The sequence below is a fragment of the Anopheles coluzzii genome, chromosome 2, assembly GCF_943734685.1.
Source record: "Anopheles coluzzii chromosome 2, AcolN3, whole genome shotgun sequence".
Lineage (NCBI taxonomy): Eukaryota > Metazoa > Arthropoda > Insecta > Diptera > Culicidae > Anopheles > Anopheles coluzzii.
Genome location: NC_064670.1, coordinates 123,548,513 through 123,563,154, shown reverse-complemented (window position 1 = coordinate 123,563,154; position 14,642 = coordinate 123,548,513). Strand labels below are relative to the sequence as shown.

The following is a 14,642-nucleotide window of genomic DNA, read 5'->3' as shown; positions in this document are numbered from 1 at the left end:
CGCTGGGTCGTATAAGGAATGTTTTTATGTTGGCTTAGAATGCTTTCTTTCATCGTTGTGTTTTGGGCCCCTCTTTCAGGTGTGCAACTACCTTTATTCTTCTTGCCAAAGAGAGAGAGGGAGAGAGAGTTCTTCGTGTGAACTATTTTTTCAACCCTCTATCTTTATTATTGCCTCCAGTTTCCTAAACTTTCAACCCGAAAACGGTTTAAACATCGATAAGATATGGGTGTGTACAAGGGCCGCTTTTCGGGCACCTTTCTTACCTGCGAGGACCGTACAATCCGGTATAACCGTAGGTCGTTTAGAGGCCCCGCTTAACGACTCTGGGCGACTTTAGCAAAACACAGTGGAATGCAAAAGAAGTTGCTTCGGGATGGAGCATAAATATCGCTTTTCTATCGCTTCCCGGTATGGCGTTCCTTCGGGAGACGCTGAAAAAAGGGTGGCGCACAACAACATGCAGAGTGGTTCAGAGAACCAGTTTGTTGGATCCTTTTCCCCCAAAACAACCTCCAAAGTACGACTCTTTTATGCATGAAGAAGATGCTACAGAGCATTCTGTTGGAGCTCAAAAGATATCCCCTCTCCTTTGCGGCCACATCATTTGCACACCATACAGCATACAGCCTTCTGACCTTTCCCGAAGGGATTGAGTATCTTATTAGAAGATTGTTTTCTTAACGCGCTTACACACTAATGCCCTTTTAAGCCGAGGGGAGGAGGAGGGCCAGCGTCATCCCTAGACACAAGTGTTAATTGTGTGCTAAACTTAATGAAAAGCTCCCCAAAGCGGAAACAGGAACTGGAAGGGAACGCAATCTCGACGATTACACACCCCAACACTATGCTTGAGAAGAGCGTCTGTGTGTGTGGGTACAATTTGGCAACACAGTTGCGGCACTTTAGTTTCAAAGTATTGTCTCTCTACTTCACTGTTTCCCATGGTTTGTTGTAATGTGTGTTTGGTGGTGGTGTGGGGTGGTTCAGCGCTTATGTGGCCTCTCTCCATTGCTCTCCAACGCAGTCGTGTGGTGTTCGTAAGCCTGAAATGAAGCTACCGTGATGGTGGTAGCACCGCGCACAGCTTCAATTGCATCGCTACTCCAATACAATTAGTGCACAATGGAACCAGCCGCTAGTTTCTGACGGTTCTTCCATCCTAATTCCTCCCGCTGAAACTGGAGCAATTCCCAAAGAAGACCCCGCTACGCCGAGACCGAGCCAGAGGAGGACGACCATCATTGAAACGGAACTCCGAACATGACAAAAGGTTATAAATTGAAAAATTGTTTTACAACCTTAAGCCGCCGGTTAGTGTCCCCTTTCCCTTCTCTGCTGTTGTCACCACACAACTTGAAGGTCTGGATTGGGATGGGATGTTGGTGTGCACTATTGGGTCCGGAGGGTTGCCAAACCACCGAACCAACCGGTCAAGTGGCGTTTTCTTTGGCGAGCTGATCAACAGTTGCGTCGCTGCGGCCGCGCACTTGAGCAACAATCAACATTCCTAAGCCAATGAAGAACGCAACCAACACAGCCCAATAGAGGAACGAAGCATCAGCACCAACGGCAGAGGACACTTCGTGGGACTTTCACTGGAGCATCCAAGTGCTGGGTTTGGGTGTACATTGAAGGACGGCGGTGGCGGTCGAGGCAATGGAATTGTTACAATTGTTGACAGATTAAGTTTGATTGAGTACTTTCTCTTTCCACCATGGACTTTTGGGATGGAACTAAGGCTGTTTTTTTTACGAGATCGTTGGATCTTTGCGTAACGCAACAACATATTGGGCGCACTTGTTTGACTTATACCAAACAAACAATATAGATCAAAGACCTGTTTTACTGCATCAAGTAGCTATATAGCTGAAGGTTTCCAATCGCTTTTTTCCCATCTCCCGGGGTGTCATTTCACGCTTTGACAAATCGCATTTTCCGCTTCCGTCACAACGAGACCATCCCTCACCCATGCATTCCCAATGCTAGTTTTGCGTTCGGTGCACTCGATTTGCGGTGCGTTGTGGTTTGCACAGAGAGAGAGAGAGAGAGAGAGAAAGAGAGAAAGAAAGAAAACTCAAACGGAAATTTAATTTCCACCAAGAAGGCAAGACCCACCAGCACCAGCACCACACTCGGAAGGAAATCGTCAAACAGTGGCCCGTGTCTTCCACTGGGGCGCGTTAGGCTTCCGCAACCATCATCGAACAAGCGCGCGCAAAAGCTCACATTACTACCCTCTCCCCCCTCTTCCTACCGTGCCAGTGCGTGTGCGATGCATGCAATGAATGCGTTTGGCGGTGGATAACAAGAAGAAAATAGAGGAGCTTGAACTCTCGAGCGCAGCAAAAAAGATGTATAAGCACACGCGTAATGCGGCATAATGAATGGTGTAGGGGGGAGGAGCTGGAGAGGAGGCAAAAAGTTTCATCGTTGCATCCCCACAACCACCCAATCCGGGGGAGAAAGTTGTTGAGCTTTCGCGAACTTCCCAACACACGCGCACACACCACATTCGCCGTCTTCCTTGTCCACCAGTAGGCTGTGCGTGCATTGGTATAAACAGCACGTTGGCCGATTTTCCTGTTTGCTGAAGGGTTTAACTGCATAATTTAAAGGTTTAAATAGCGACTAGCAAAACCTAGTTCGCCAATTCGCTGGCATTTCGCAAACGAGCTCTTTTTAAAGCGATTGTAACCGAAACCTTCGATTCGACTGTAAAAGAAATGTACCAACAACAGCGAATGATTGAAATTGGCGATTACGTTCCAGGTGGACAAACGTTCATTGACCACCGTGACCAGGGTTTGTTTTGTGTGCTGTGTGCTGTGTGTGTGCTGTGTGCTGTGTATCAAACAATACTATCGGCAAATACCTATCGGCACCGATTACTGCAATGGCACGAGTTGCATTTAAATGCTGCAGCGACCGAGATGGCTATCTTGGTTTTGGGTTGCGCAAACAAAAAAAAAACACTCTAGCGCAAACTGCATCATAGGCAGTTCGGTTTTTTTTCGATTCGTTAAAGGGTAGTGGCCTTAAGAGCGCCTCGCTTACAAGATCATATCACGGGGGGCCGCCGCGCAGCACACCGGTTGAACGGTTTTGATCGATGCAAACGGTACCGGCGGAGTCGTTATTTTGGGTTGTTTTTTCCTCTTCCCAAACAATACGCGTATGCAGCAGCAGCACGCCAGTTGGAGTTTGGAAGCACGTTTTCATTGTAATTAATTTACGTCATCCAATAAAAAGCGGGCATTTGCGGCGGGGCGAAATTAATCAAAATCCCACCCGAAGATCTTGAGCAAATCGTGCGGGGGGTAGGTAGCGTGGCTGTTTGGTTGTTCCTGTCTAAAAACACGATTCGATTTAAATTACTATTCACGATAAGTCCCGCTTTTCCCGTGGCAGGTGGTGATGGTGTTTTCCACTGCGCGCTTACTGTTACGTTACGGGGCAAGAGTGTAGCGCTTAGCCATTTTTACTACATATTCCGTTTGTTACGTTCCTAACCTAACTGGATCAATTGTTGGCTATTATTTTTAGTTTGCCTCTTTACGCTCTACCCCACTACCATCCATCCATACAATATCGGCCTAATCAAAGGGATTTATGTACCAAGTTTATGCTTTGGCATTGTTCCCATTTTTTTGCTTGTGCCCCTAACTGAACTTAGTACAATGGAAAACTAGGTTTTTCTCAAATAAAAAATCAATTAATCCACTTTGGGAATAATTAAATACATTCGGACGGTAGTCATGTGTGTGTGTGTGTGTGTGTGTGAGTGTGTTTTTTTCCCATCTTCCATTTGCAAATCGATCGAAATCGTGTTGATTATGGAAAGCCAAAAATTCCCCGCTTGAGAGCAATTACTTTAAATTAGAAATTGCTCATTGGGCTCGCCCCTATCACTGGGACCGGAGATTGGGATAAGATAATTACGAAAGCAGCACTATCTTTCGATACTTCTTCTCTTTATGTGTGTGTGCAAAAAAAAACAAGAAAAGAAACAAAGCACAAAGTAAGTGAGGTTATGCTTGAAAAAAGAAACAATCTCTAATTAACCGCACCGATCGGATGGCAATGACAAGCGCAGTAGGGAAACCACCACCTAAGTTATAATGAGATGAAAGGGAAGTGGATGGAGAGAGGGAGAGAGAGAGACAGAGAGATGAAAAACTAAAAGATTTCTAATTTCCGGCGATTTATGTCAACATTGCTGCGTCAAACGGTTACGCTAAACTAACCTTGAATGTTAAAAGGCAACGTGCCGCTGCCGTGGGGTGGTTTTTTGTTTCTACAATTTGACAGGTTTTTGATGCCCATTAGTGAGGTTGTTGTTTTTCCCCCTCCCCTTGCTTCTGTGTTTGTGTCGCTTTTTTATGATGAAAATTCATTGGACAATTCATCTATGACTCCCCCAACTAAAACGAAGGGTTAATCGAACAGAGGGAGCACAAGACCACACGGTTAAGGTGCAATCGACGAAGCGCATATTACACAAACTACACACACACACACACACACACACACAGAAGACATTTTTGGAGCAATTTCGGCAGTAAACAGTGAATCGTGACGTTTGCATTTATTGTAACACGTTGGTAAGCAATACGCGGCCAAGAGTTGTAGCCGTGACCGGATTTTCTGTGTGTCTGTGTGTACGAGCATCGAGGGAGGGGGGGGGGGGACCCCGCAACATCCTTTCCATCTGACGGACAATTCGAAACGGTGGCAACAGCAACACGATTTGGTCGTAGTTTCGCTTTCAGCTTCGTTACCCACGAAATGATACACCGGACGCCACCGGCTGTGTTCATTGCGAGCCGTCCATTGCGAACACGCCTGACCCTTTGGCTTGATGTGTGTGATCTTCGAAGCGACTCAAAATATCATTTACGAATCAAAAATCAACTTTTGAGGGTTTAGAAACGGTTTTTGTAAGTGTTTTAAAATAATTATATAAGAAATGTCTTCAAACTATCATCATTGGGCGATAAAAACTCAGCGGCCGGAAGCAGCTATAAATAGCCAACACAATGCTGTTGGTGACATGCAAAAAAACCGCCTCCAATTAACGCAAAACCTGTCCCATTAGTGATCTCCTTCTCTTCTAGGGAAAACACATCAAACCACAATTCAACATGGTCGCCCGCAAACCGAACCATACACACCAAACCAAAGCAAACCACCCCTCAAGGGACAAACCGAATGGCCGAGGAGTTTGAGAAGGGGAGTTGAGGAGCAGAGGTCCATCAAAATTCGAAAATCGACGCGAACCGCCTGCGACCAACGTGCCCAAATTTCGATCTCGCGCATTCTTCGCATTCCAATGTACCACCACCACTCCTAATCACACCTCGCTCCCGCGCTCCCCCTAAGAAACACACGCAGGCCAACGCAGAGGTAAGTGTGACCGAATGTTTACAAACAACGAACCAGTGTGCGGCGACGGCGGCGGTGTGTGCTGCGTCGAACCAGTGTGCGGCGTGGTGTATGGCTTCCGTCAACCCCATCCACCACCACATCGGATATGAATATCCCAAAACAGGGTTGACAGTTGGCAACCCTTGCCATAAATTAACCCCTCCAAAGACGCACAGTTCGATGATGCCGGAGGGATAAAAAGAGAGAAAGAGAGATAGAGCGTGACACACTGATTGGAGAGCTCGACTACAAGTACGAACCGAAATTGGACGGACGGGCCCCGATGGAGTCGTCAGTGCGGACCGATTTTGGCTATTGGAATGACACCTAGCGCTCACCTCTCTCATTCTCTCTCTCTACCCCTGGTTACAGGTTCCACCGTCCCTTCGTTGTGTGTTTCCGAATGGGGGTCACTCACTTTCAATTGTGTTCAATCAAAATTCCACCGGAATTCATGCACCCGAATGGGAAACAAACTCTCCAAACGGGTTGGTTTCGGTAGCGATCGCTAGCTAGTAAATCCAATACCCCTTGGCTTGGCTGGCGACCGTTTGGGGGAACGAGGTCGCCTTCAATCGCCTGACCCCCCGCGTGAGAGCGCCCAACCGTTTGTGTGAACTAAACGAGCTGTGTTTTGAGAAGCACGCACTGATCTTTAGCCAGCCCCAAAACCACAGCAGGCGTGCTCGGCAACTGTAACTAGCAACGACGAGCAGTGGCAGCGTGATGGTAATAAAGTAATGGGAGCTTCGTGCTTGCATCGATGTCCTAAATACCAACGTCATGAAATTCTAAACAAATTCATGATTGGAAGATTTTCGGGTTTTTTTGCTGCCAAAAAACCTACATTTCCAAAAACCCCAAACACGATTCTATAAAACCATTAAAGATGAATTAAACAAACCTAAACCACCGCGCCAAAGCACACACACGCAAGCGTTTCAGATTCAGATACCTCAACCAAGCACTTCTTGGTCCATTCCCTTGGGCCACCATGGAGTTGTGTTCGTGCTTCAAAACATTCACAATTATTCAGGGTCAGTCCGCAGGGCAAAAGAACTAGTAAACGAATGCAAACCAAACCAAAATAAAAAAACACTGACCAGAATCAAATGGAAGGCGTCAATGTATGACATAGTAGCTACTACATTACCCCTCGTCCAATAGGAAACCTCACCCAACCATAAACGACGACAACGACGTAAATATATACACCAGAGTTCGGTTTGAGGTGGCTGCTCTGCTTGGACTTTGGATTCAAGCGCGTACTAATCAGCTGCAAAACTCACCTTCTTACTGATCCAACAACACACAACACAAGGGGGGACACGAAGAACCACAAGATCCTCAACACGCGTACCCCCCGTTTGGCAAGGTCAACTACTCCTTCCAATCGCATACTGTACTACTACACAGTGCTGCAAACAAGCAAACAGGTAAACAGTGTGCTAAGACATCCAAAGAAGGCAGCTGTAAGTCTTCCGAAAGGATCGACTTTAAACCCCCATCTCTTCGATGCTTGAACTTGAATGTCATACACATTCTGACGTTACAACAGTTCATCGTTCCCACGTGTCAAAATGACGTGTTTACTATTTACAATTACTGCTGGAAAAGAAAGGAGAACCAGTCTAAAAATAGGCTAGTAAACAACTTCATAGGGCTTCGTAGTAGTTCTTAGAGCCGATATTAGGGCCTGACTTGATAATTTGATCATACATCATAGCATCACGAAGTGGAGACTGAATATTTTATTGTCAAATCAATTGACATGATCTACCTCCTGCTACCATTCTTCGAAACATGATCATTAAGAATTCAAGGTCCTTAATGAATCAACAAAGTTGGTCACATCCACAAAGCCTGGAGTTCTTCCACAAAGAAAGCTCCAACGTTATCGAAACACTTGAACTACACACACAGACCTAACCTTACGCAAAGATTTGCACAATCCGGTGTCTGGACAGCAAGTCACACGCAAAGCTTCCACTCTCTCGGCGCACATCATCCTTCCCTTGCACAAAAGGAGCATCTACCACCCAAACAATCCTCTAACTTACTGCATTCTTCGCTTTCCAGGGCTCTCAAAACAAAACCCCTGCAATGTATGCAAACGAGAACGAATCGACTGCAGTGAAATGGGCGAAACAACGTATTTCCGAAAAGAAACTCACAAGAACATCGCCACTGCCTACGATGGCGCGGCCGTGAGGTTAAAAATCAATAAATGTCGCCGTCTCGACCGCAACCGGTAGCACAACACAGGCACACACACACCTGGCAGCGCCATACCTCCGAGACGGGACCTTCAACTGCGGGAAGTTGAATTACACGTCCATTTGCTCTAATAGCCGTGTTTCTGTGTCTTCTTGCACCACCGTCTCCCGTCCTTACAGGTCTTTGCTAAACACTCTCCTCTGTAGCCTTGCCCAATGCAAATGTGCTCAAGGCCCCAAAAAACAGACAGCCAAGCCAGCCAGCCAGCCAGCAGTAAGTACAAACCGCCACCCAAACCAGCCAGTAATTGCATATGGCGCGCGAGGCCTGCCACTTCGTTCCATTAAGGGCAAATGGCGCGCTCACATGTTGAGCGAGCGAGCGTGCACATGTCCGACTGTGACCTACCCTAAACGATTTGACTGCAGTCTCACAGTTTGTTTACAGTTTACATTCCCGAGCTCGCGGATTTTGAGTTTGAGGTCCATAATGGCTTAACCGTAGCCTTAAAGCCCCCAAAGGAAGGGATAGCTTTTTTAATCGATCGACAGCACACTTCGCCGTAAGCAGCTTCGGATATTGGACAATAAGTTATAGCGCCAGTTACTAAGCCACTGCCGCCTTCCTCTGCAAGCAAAGACATTCAGGGCAGGGTGGGCTAATCCTAGGCTCTCGAGGGAAACCCTCCCTCCTCGCTGGTCGCTTAATCCCACTATAAGCCTTTCGCGGATCGACCACCGCGGGTTTCAAACCGGATTAGGGATCCGGCTTTGTAGCGCGCCGCACATTCCGTGGCTCGGTTTTAGGCTCCAATGAATAGCCGACCGTGTATTGCAAAACAGTTTCGTTGGTGGTGAACCATGCAATCTTGCCCAGCTGGGCACGATGCCTAGAACTTACTGCGCTCCACGACGACTTCCAGCAGCAGACTTTGGTGTTGGATATTCGGGCGAGAAGGAAAGCGTAGGAATGATAGCGAAACTAGACTGTTACGAAATGTGTGGAGCCAAGTACTGTTCGGACCAAGCGAATTGTCACGTACTAGAACGACGTACGTCTCGAACAGTCTATGATGCAACGTCAAGAGATTGTGCCATTACAATGTTTTGACAAAAGCAGCAGCTACCAACCAACCAACCAACCACAAAAAAAAAACCAGAACACAACTTTATTGACGACCGAAGCGCCCAGAACCTTTCGAAGATGCCAATCAAATTGATCACGAAGCCACAAGCCACTTATCAGAAAACAGTAAACAAATTCTTGTCAACCATTAAATGTGCGTGATTCGCTTGGTTCTAGAGAGCGAGCGGCTCTCTGATAAGACGAGAAGTTGTCACACGAGAAAAGGGCGTCCTATTGCTGGCGCTTACGCCCTTTGGCCTTTGGCGAGTGCTTAGCCATTAGTCAGAAAATAACAATTTTCAATGCCATTTTTGCTCTTCAAACCACTTCGTCAGACCACTCAAGATTTCAGGTCGAGAACACACTGTGAACCCAAAAAAAGGACCGGAAAACCGTTACATTCCAAAACACAAATCACGACCGAACCGACGACATTCGACGAGCTCTGATAGGGGACCGTGTGTGCTGTGTGTCTATCTTCCACCACACCCGACCGTTTCTTATCAGTTTGCCTAAGCCCGACGAGGCCAAGAACGGAATGCGGGCCATAAACAAGGCAACACAAATCCACCCCATTCCAATAGATAGTCAGGATCAATGACCGCGTGTGCAGACACACAGTCAGTTCCAATAGGAATTGCATCCATAGGCATTGCATTTTTAAAAAAGTGGGGTTAAATAAATAAATTACCCCTCTCTCTCGCCGTCCATGTGTAGGCCGGCTCAAAGTGACCCATTTTGTAGGGCCAAGCCCCCCCTCCAAGTCTGCCCCTCTGTGGCCCACTCGATGGCCATTGAAAACGGCTTGTCGAGGGCGTTTGTTGGAAACGTGACAAGTGCAGTACGATAAAACGGGGCCATCCCCTTAAAGGCTTTGCTCAATTTGGGTGAGTAAATAAAGCGCATCTTGTTGCAAATGTCTCTCAAGCTCTGGGCTTTCTGTGCTCATGAGTTTGAGAAAGAAAAATGGCCCACAATGGGGACGATGCTGACACCAGTGACAACTTCTTGAACATTCCAGAGTGGCACACGAGCAAATCTTCCAGGCGATAAGAGCCCCCCAACACACACACAGCATCATAATCAAATCCGTTTGGCGAATTAACGTGCGAAAGTTGTTGGGGGTCGTTCTGTGAAAAGGGGGCCATAAAGTCAGATTGGGGTGCACCATTTTCCACATCCAGAGCACGATTCTGAGGGTAGAGTTCCGGATTTTTCTCCCATGAAACACAGACACCACAACACACAATAAGGGCGATAAGTTTTCCAGTGGTTTGCTCTTTTAATTTTCCTCGAGTTTTTTTTTTTATTTGATTTATAAAAGGCTACCACCATTCTACACCTAGAGAGCGTGCCAGTCGGAAGCATTTTCACGTTGAAGCTGTGAAACTTTTTACTTTGCCCACCCCATCACTACGCGCGGCCGACGTTCGGAAACGTTCGCAATCAATAATTCAACGACGACCATCATCATCATCTTCGAGAGCCTTGCCTTGCTGGGCCTCCTTCGATGCTCGGTTGAGATTTGTTCGAAGATGGATGAGGGAGCAAAAGAGCGACTTTAACCTAAACGGTAGCTATTTATTTAACTCCAGCACCCCCAATTTCTTTCTCGCTTAAATTGAGGCTTCTTGCACATCCATTGGGTGCGCATGTAATGCAGGATGAGTTAGGACGGAAATAATAGATAATTCAAAATGCAGCGAAAGTTGAAGGGGGGGAAACATACGCTTCCAAAAGCTAGGAATTTACCCACCCAGCATCGGAGAAGGTTATAATCTACGCAAACTTCACTCCATGAAATGTCTCACTACACAGTTGGACCTTGTTTTGCCCTTAAACCAAGACCCGCCGCTGTGTACAACGCCTAACCCCAAGCGACCCCAAGCGAATGTAGGCTTGAAAGCGAAAACCGTCAAGATCTGTGTGGATGAATGAAAATTACGAAAATACTACTTTAACCCCCCCACACACACACATAAATAAATACTCGCCGAGCAAAAAAAAAATGTAGAAAAAATGGAGAAAAACGGTGGATAAGAAGATAAGTAGAGGAAATGCTTCTCATTTCTTCACCAGATGCGCATGGACGCTTTTCTAGGCTATCTAGAGACGATCATAAGGATGATGATGATGATGATGATGATGATGGCGTTGTTGTCGGTGGCCCAAACATGGCAGATATAATGCAGCTTCATCCGTAGCATATTTTGAGCTACTTTTTGAAGGAAAAGAAAAAATCCTTGAGACAAACACACGGGGTGGCACTAATTGACAGCAAAAGATGGAGCGCACTTGTTGTTTGAGCATTTCCACGAACTAAATGTTTAGAGCAAAAACTTTCTCGCAAGCAGAAGAAAAGCTTCACTATGAAGTTAAACAAACTTCAGCACAGGAGCAAATCAACGAGCATCCTTTGAAGTATCTTAATAATATTGCTTTTTAAGTGATTGATTGACCTTACGGAGGGCACACCCATATATGCATATGCTTGCTCAGGCACGTGTCCCTGTGTATACCCATCATTCATACTTCAGAGGAAACTTTTAACAGCACAACAAAAAAGACAGGCTAAATATGGACTTCCTTTGGAAGAAATGGATGCTACACGTGCACCAAGGATCAGAACATCAGAAAACAAGATTTCGTACAAACTTTCGGTGGGCTCGTACCAGCGTAAGAGTCACACATCCAGCACGACGGAACACGTGTTTGCTAGCAGGTGAATGAGAAAAAGATGAACATTTTCCCGGCCGGTGTGCTAAACCGGATGAAAGGATTACCTTCTTTCCTTCAGCGAGCGATAACAGTGGATGTGTGTCGTAGTAAGGCTTGTCAGACACGCCAGGGAAAAAGCCTTCAGATGAAAGTTTCTACCAACATAAGGGTTGAAAATTCTAAACACGTGAGCTAAATGATGGATTTTACCATCATTTCTTTGCGTTTAAGTAAAAAGAGATACAAAAAAACATCCATCACAACCAGGCACCTCTGGTGGGGTTCAAAGTTTATCAAGACTTGATCGATTGACGTGTGGGGAAATGGAAGTAAAATAACTGGATAATGATGGCCACTTTCCCGTTCTCACTCACCGTCTGCCGCTGACAGACACTCGGTTAAGGTGAAAAATACTCCAAGCTAGGCGCACTCGCAAGGACGCTATTTCTCCTTTCCAAACCCCGCAGACACGCCACGATGGAGTGTGTGTGGGTGTGCAGAAATCGATTGTCGTAGGCCTTACTACTGTGCCGGAGGGGCTTTTGCAGCATAAGCCCTACAGTTCCGTCATTTTTCTTCCGCGCCATGGTGACGAAGGTGACGTGTTTTCTACTACCATGGGGAGGGATGTATCCTCCTGCACCCACCCACGGGGACAGGACAAGGTTGTCCTTGGACGTGTGTGTCAGTGCTTTTTTTCTTCTTATGCTTTCACGAAACGAAACGAAAAAAAGCAATACGACCAAGGCAGACGGAACCGGCAGCGCAAAAAGGGACGATGATTTTCCGCCCATCGCGGAAACGTTACACCACACCCTACCCTACCCTCCCTTCCTTCTCGATGATGCTACACTTCATGTTGGAATAGGTTGGACACAGATACGCGATTCATTCATTGAGCTAGGACGCAGTGCGCGTCCGTTTGTAAGAAGAATTGCGCCGCCCCACCACCCCCTTTATTTGCTGTGTGCATGTAGTAGTGATGACACGTCGGGGCCGATATTTTCCACCAAACACCCACAGCCCAGCAGAAATGAAAGCATATTTTATCATAACGCAGTTCTACATAATGTTGCCAACTACTGATTCGAGTGGAGTGAAAATAAAGTTAATAAAAAAAGCACAAATCCTTTCTAAGAGAAACGATTGGATTGGTTTCTGGTGCTGTTGGGTCCGTCTGGACGCGCCCTTCTGCCGAAGCTTTGCAGGGTTGGTGGCCTACAAAAAGCCACCCAGCACCATTACCAGCATAGCTCGCTCCCCAGCAGGCAAGGACTAACACACACATTAACATACAGGCGTGTCCATGCAGTCGGCTGCAATAAAGGGGAGCGCGCACGAAGGACGAAGGACGATTGAGATACTCCATTTCGTTGTGGAGCCTGTGTGGAGTCGCTCAGTCTGAGGTGTTATTCCGGTCCTATCCACTGTGGTGTGGAGCTCTGTGTGTTTGTGTGAGAGTGAGTGAGTCCCCCAACATACACACACACACACGAGCAAGGACGTACCGGGACGAAAAGCCGAACGATTCCGAACTCAAAAATGCTCGTCCTGCGTTCAAGTCAACTTGAAAATACTCTCTCGCATGTCTCTCTCTCTCTCTCTCTCTCTCTCGTTTCCTCGTACACACGCTTATGGCGCTCTCGCACATTCCAGCAAGGATATGGAACAACACCCACGCGATTTCGGTGATAGGGCACCCCAGGAAAATGGCACCAACACCAAAGAACCTGCACCGTGTGCCGTAGTCTGCATTCAGGCGATTAGCACACACACACACACACACGATGCCGCCGTTCGTCTGGCACAATTTCCATTCCGATTATGTTGCATGCTCTGCCTTCCCCGCTCCCACCCACAGCCCCAGGCGGTACTCCGGGTGGTACTACTGGAGTGTGTGAAAAGTCCACAAAAAGAAGAGCCTTTTCCACGTACAATTGAAGGTGGTTTTGTTGCATGCAGCATCCACCAGCAGCAATGTGAAACTGTTGAGCTTTGGATGCAGGTTGAGGGAGCAGTGCTAGTACAATTGCCCCTCGAAATTGCGAAATGGGTACACTTTTCCCATCAATTTTCATTTATCACACGGAGCTTCCCGTTTCGGATTGAGAAGTAATTGTTTTTGTGTGTTTTTTTTACTACTACAACCGAAACACACACCAAACCCAAACAACGGAAACATACATGGAAGAGGGCTGCGCAATGCATTCCCTGGTAGCAAGGGTGAACCCAAACTCCCACTGCACCACCACACCACACCACCACACCCGGAATTGATTTACGACGAGCGAAAACGAGCGTGAATATTACCGCGTTCAAAACGCCACAAATTTTCGTCCGAAAATAACGCCGATTGCGCTTGGGAAATCTCCTTCGTCTAGCTTCTTGCGCCTATTATGCGCTTCGGAAGGGCTGGCCACACGTTTTTTTTATGGGGAAGAGACGGGAGAGAGAGAGAGTGAAAAAAAAACAATCCACCCCCGAAACCAGAAAACCAATTGTCGGAAATTGGAAAATATGATATTTATTTCCACGCACGGCGCGGGATACACCGCCGCTTTACCCACTCCGTTTAGGGGTTTTTGCGTAACGAAGATGCTTTGTCGAGGATGGGTGAACGTTACGCCCTTTATGTACCACCCCCTCGCCCCTTCCCCCTTATTCCGCCACTAAGTGTTGCAATCTGCAATAAAATACCGCAAAGAATGGTGGCGGCACGCGGCGGCATCTTTATTTCCCTTGTTTCCATATGGTGGGTACGCTCGGTGGAGGAGGAGAAGGATTGTGTGTCTCTTCTCATTTTGAGCTATTTTTGAATTGTTAATACACTCACAGGCATGTTTATTTCGAGTGCCATTTTTTATGAACAGGAATGTAGGGAGAAGAGGAAGGTCTATGCTTTGGGAAACAATTGCCAAAAGATATGTTACAAAGCGGGCAAAATATGGCACTGAAAAGATGTTTTTATGAGTAAAATGTTTGTGCTTCACTTAATAGTTGAACAAACATAAAAACAAAAAAAAAACAGTACAACAACCCTACACCATTCGTCAGGTTGGCATGGTGATTAAACCGTGAACGAGTTGACTCCCTGCAAGGTCAGAGATAGTTCGTTTCTCATTCGTATCCTGGTATATGTCGTAACCTCCTAATCA

General features: G+C 46.7%; 1 protein-coding gene across 1 annotated transcript in view; it reads right to left on the bottom strand.

Annotated features, from left to right (window-relative positions):
• Positions 1-14,642, bottom strand: part of LOC120954043 (phosphatidylinositol 4-kinase beta) — a 97,189-nt gene that overhangs the window by 80,686 nt on the left and 1,861 nt on the right. The window lies entirely within an intron of this gene.